Here is a 5,000-nt window from a genome sequence, read left to right as displayed (position 1 = left end):
CCTGTAAAAAAATGTAGACGAACATCATTCTATTCAATATAATAATAGGTCCCGACTGTTTTCTAATTTTCTAATTTTCTAATTGCTTTCTACACACGTGGACTGAGCTTGTTATTTTCTTTTCAGTTTTTGTATAATTTATGCAGTCGGGTTTTTTTATTTGTTTAATTTATTTATTTATTTCACACCTTTTCAGTTACGATAGATATATTTGTTGGTTGCACGTTACAATAACATGTTGCAATAGTAAAAAAAAAAAAAAAAAGTTTTTTTTCACTTCGACTCTATATAGCGTCTCACAGGTAGTGTTGTTGGTTTTTTTTTTTTATTTTTTCATTTCACCTAACTAAGAACACTTGGGTTAACCTTAACCTCCTCCTTTTTTTTTTGAAGTCGGTTAAAAATGTAAATACCCTAAACAACAACAACAACAACAACAACAACAACAACAACAACAACAACAACAACAACAACTAGTCGAGTAGAAAGTGTAGAAAAAGTTGTTCACGAAACACCTCCCCATCCGCCAAAACCCCCCCAAACCGCGGCGGCGGCGACCGCCCCCCACCCCCCCCCCGCCCCCCCCCCCCCCCCCTCCGAGTCATTTTCGTAGTCGAAAATGTTTTTCCGGCCCGTTTTCGGGACACACAATAAACGAACGGCTCGATTTTTTGATTCGTTCAAAATAACACATACACATGTACACAGATTGCGCCGTCAGCGCGTTTACTACTATGACAGGGTCGTGGCGCGTCGACGTTTGAGGTGATTGTGTGAGAGTCTGGTGGCGCTCGCTTTTCTTCTCGGGTGTCGACGTGACACGGCGCGTGTTGTGCGTGTGCGCGCGTTATCGTGTTTTTGCGATACGTTTGAATTGAATATATACGTGTACGTACGTACATGTTAATATATTAATTTATATGTGTGTGTACGTATGTATATATACGAATGTACAACGTGGTGCGTGCGCGCGCGTACGTTCAAAAAAAAAAAAAACAACGGCGTTGCAACCGACGGAATCGCGTTTGACGCTTTTCCACACCCCGTGTAGTATGTATAATCGTCGTACGGCGAGAAATTCACAAACCACGGTGTCGGTAGCTTGATTTACTGTGTGCGGGGCGGCATCGTGTGTCGCCCTGGAACAATGTGTACTCCCAACTTGATTGAGCAATCAGAGAGTCTGGATGACGGTCTCTCACACTCCGGGCGACGACCCACGTGTGGTTTTCCGCAGAGTCACTGTTAAAACACTTACGGCTTCACTCTAGCAGTGGAGCGCCGTGTGTGGTATGTACGTCTCGTTCATAGAACGTTCAAGTTTCTTTGGGACCCGACGACAGCACTGCGAGAGTGTCTAATGGCATACTTTTCTGTGCGGTCGGAGGACGTGTCCTGTGAGATTGCGTCGTGTACGCTCTTCTTGCACAATGTCGGGCACCGCGCCGCGCTCCGTTCGCCGGAGCCGTGGCGCGATCACGTGCTTCAGAGGCCCTCTGCCACGCACGCACACCACCACCCACTCCCCCGCCTGTCGCGTGCGACGTGTGTCCGTCGAGCTTCCGGGTTGGGGACGAAGTGTGGGTGTGTGTTTGTGGGTCGTGTGGCGGGGGGAAGAGAGCTTAGATAATAATATCAATATCTGCTCCCTGGTTGATCCTGCCAGTAGTTATATGCTTGTCTCAAAGATTAAGCCATGCATGTCTCAGTGCAAGCCGTATTAAGGCGATACCGCGAATGGCTCAATATATCAGTTTTGGTTCCTTAGATCTTACTCGGTTACTTGGATAACTGTGGTAATTCTAGAGCTAATACATGCAATCAGAACTCTGACCAGTGATGGGACGAGTGCTTTTATTAGATCAAAACCAATCGACGGAGGGCCTCGCGTCCGAAGTCGTTAATTTTGATGAATCTGGATAACTTTTGCCGATCGCACGGTCCAGTACCGGCGACGCATCTTTCAAATGTCTGCCTTATCAACTTTCGATGGTAGTTTCTGCGACTACCATGGTTGTCACGGGTAACGGGGAATCAGGGTTCGATTCCGGAGAGGGAGCCTGAGAAACGGCTACCACATCCAAGGAAGGCAGCAGGCGCGCAAATTACCCACTCCCGGCACGGGGAGGTAGTGACGAAAAATAACGATACGGGACTCTTACGAGGCCTCGTAATCGGAATGAGTACACTTTAAATATTTTAACGAGGAACAATTGGAGGGCAAGTCTGGTGCCAGCAGCCGCGGTAATTCCAGCTCCAATAGCGTATACTAAAATTGTTGCGGTTAAAAAGCTCGTAGTTGCATTTGTGCGCCGCGCTGTCGGTGCACCGCATCCGCGGTGATACTGACACGTCTGCGGAGCATATCGTCGGTGAGCCGTCGTTAACGCGACGGTTCAATATCAAAATCCTATCGCGGTGCTCTTCGTTGAGTGTCGAGATGGGCCGACAATTTTACTTTGAACAAATTAGAGTGCTCAAAGCGGGCTCAAAATGCCGCTTGAATATTTCGTGCATGGAATAATAGAATATGATCTCGGTTCTATTTTGTTGGTTTTCAGAACTCCGAGGTAATGATTAATAGGGATAACTGGGGGCATTCGTATTGCGACGTTAGAGGTGAAATTCTTGGATCGTCGCAAGACGAACATCAGCGAAAGCATTTGCCAAAGGTGTTTTCATCAATCAAGAACGAAAGTTAGAGGTTCGAAGGCGATTAGATACCGCCCTAGTTCTAACCGTAAATATGTCATCTAGCGATCCGCCGACGTTACTACAATGGCTCGGCGGGCAGCTTCCGGGAAACCAAAGATTTTGGACTCCGGGGGGAGTATGGTTGCAAAGCTGAAACTTAAAGGAATTGACGGAAGGGCACCACCAGGAGTGGAGCCTGCGGCTTAATTTGACTCAACACGGGAAATCTCACCAGGCCCGGACACCGGAAGGATTGACAGATTAACAGCTCTTTCTTGATTCGGTGGGTGGTGGTGCATGGCCGTTCTTAGTTGGTGGAGCGATTTGTCTGGTTAATTCCGGTAACGAACGAGACTCTAGCCTGCTAAATAGGCGTCGTCATTTAGGTGTGCGCGACTCCGGTCGCGCAACTCACTGGCGGCGTATTAAAGTTCTTCTTAGAGGGACCGGCGTCTTCGAGGCGCACGAGATTGAGCAATAACAGGTCTGTGATGCCCTTAGATGTCCTGGGCCGCACGCGCGCTACACTGAAGGAATCAGCATGTTCTCCCTGGCCTAGAGGCCCGGGCAACCCGTTGAAACTCCTTCGTGCTGGGGATTGGGGTTTGCAATTATCCCCCATAAACGAGGAATTCCTAGTAATCGCGGGTCATAAGCCCGCGATGATTAAGTCCCTGCCCTTTGTACACACCGCCCGTCGCTACTACCGATTGAATGATTTAGTGAGGTCTTCGGACCGACACGCGGTGGCTTCACGGCCGTCGGCGTTGCTGGGAAGTTGACCAAACTTGATCATTTAGAGGAAGTAAAAGTCGTAACAAGGTTTCCGTAGGGGAACCTGCGGAAGGATCATTAACGTACCGCGTACGCACATGTTTGCGTTTGCGCGTGCTCGTGTTGTCAGAGACGCACCGATCTAACCTCACTCACTCACTCACTCACTCACTCACTCGCTCACTCGTACCACCCAACAAAACGACAACGCATGTGCACAACAAAAAACGAGAAAACGAAAACCATTACCCTGGACGGTGGATCACTTGGCTCGCGGGTCGATGAAGAACGCAGTTAACTGCGCGTCGTAGTGTGAACTGCAGGACACATTTGAACATCGACATTTCGAACGTACATTTCGGTCCGTGGAGAAACATCCAGGACCACTCCTGTCTGAGGGCCGGCTGCATAAATACACACACCACACTGTCCACACAGTGCGACACGTGGCGCGTCCGGTGCAGTGCGTGCGTGCGCCGTTCGACGAGAGTGTCTCTCGATCGGCGGCGGCGCACGCGCTCCGCAGGTCCGCTCAAAAATATCACACGTGTGTGCGTGTGCGTGCGTCCGTGCGCGCTCGTCCCACCGACCCTTCCGTTTACGGTGAATCTGTGGCGACGTACGCGCGCACGTGTACGTGCGTGCCGCTGACGCGCACGCGTAGGCGGACTCGACGTCCGGACTCGCGCGGCGGCGCCGTGCGCTCTCGCGGCGCGCCCCTCTCGCCTCGCGGCGGGGGAGCGCGCTCGCGTGCGCGAACGGCGCCGTCGAGCCGACGGATATCGCGTCTGCCTCCACTTTTATCGTTGGCCTCAGATCAGGGAGGATCACCCGCCGAATTTAAGCATATTAGTAAGCGGAGGAAAAGAAACTAACCAGGATTTCGTCAGTAGCGGCGAGCGAACGCGAATCAGCCCAGCACTGAATCGCGCGGCTTTAACGGTCGCGGGAGATGTGGTGTTCGGGAGGTTCCGCTATCTCGCCGTCGCCGCTCCCGTCAAAGTTCGTCTTGAACGGGGCCGCTTTCCCGTAGAGGGTGCCAGGCCCGTAGCGACGGAGCGAGGCGGCGAGAGGGACGCTCCTCAGAGTCGGGTTGCTTGAGAGTGCAGCCCTAAGTGGGTGGTAAACTCCATCTAAGGCTAAATATTACCGCGAGACCGATAGCGAACAAGTACCGTGAGGGAAAGTTGAAAAGAACTTTGAAGAGAGAGTTCAAGAGTACGTGAAACCGTTCAGGGGTAAACCTGCGAAACTCGAATGAACGAACGGAGAGATTCATCGACATCCGACGGCGCGCGGGCGCGCGCCTCGATGTCGCGCGCGTGCCCCCTCGCGGGTGCCGCGGCGCGGCACGGGTCGCGTCCGTCCAGTACCGTCGGCGTCGTGCACTTCTCTCTCAGTAATGCATCGCGACCCGTTCGACGTCGGCTTGAGCGCCGTCCGATTCGCCCAGCGGCGGGCTCGCGCCCTCCGCTGGACCGCGACGGTGGCCGGCCGGCTGTCGGACGGTATAGAAGTGAACCGCGCACGCG

The 5,000-nt window shown here is 52.0% G+C and overlaps 3 non-coding genes across 3 annotated transcripts in view; all 3 read left to right on the top strand.

Moving 5' to 3' along the window:
• Positions 1 to 1,646: 1,646 nt before the first annotated feature.
• Positions 1,647 to 3,549, top strand: LOC128199024 (small subunit ribosomal RNA). Its single transcript, XR_008251728.1, has one exon. It is a non-coding gene; the product is annotated as a small subunit ribosomal RNA (ribosomal RNA).
• Positions 3,550 to 3,714: 165 nt separating this feature from the next.
• On the top strand, positions 3,715 to 3,871 carry LOC128199111 (5.8S ribosomal RNA). Its single transcript, XR_008251788.1, has one exon. It is a non-coding gene; the product is annotated as a 5.8S ribosomal RNA (ribosomal RNA).
• A 404-nt stretch (positions 3,872 to 4,275) lies between these two features.
• Positions 4,276 to 5,000, top strand: part of LOC128199072 (large subunit ribosomal RNA) — a 3,923-nt gene continuing 3,198 nt past the window's right edge. Inside the window, exon 1 of the ribosomal RNA XR_008251773.1 lies at positions 4,276 to 5,000. This exon is cut by the window's right edge and continues 3,198 nt beyond it. This is a non-coding gene — a ribosomal RNA (large subunit ribosomal RNA).

Source organism: Bicyclus anynana, chromosome 18 (genome assembly GCF_947172395.1).
Source record: "Bicyclus anynana chromosome 18, ilBicAnyn1.1, whole genome shotgun sequence".
Taxonomy (NCBI): domain Eukaryota; kingdom Metazoa; phylum Arthropoda; class Insecta; order Lepidoptera; family Nymphalidae; genus Bicyclus; species Bicyclus anynana.
This window is presented reverse-complemented; position numbering and strand designations above follow the sequence as displayed.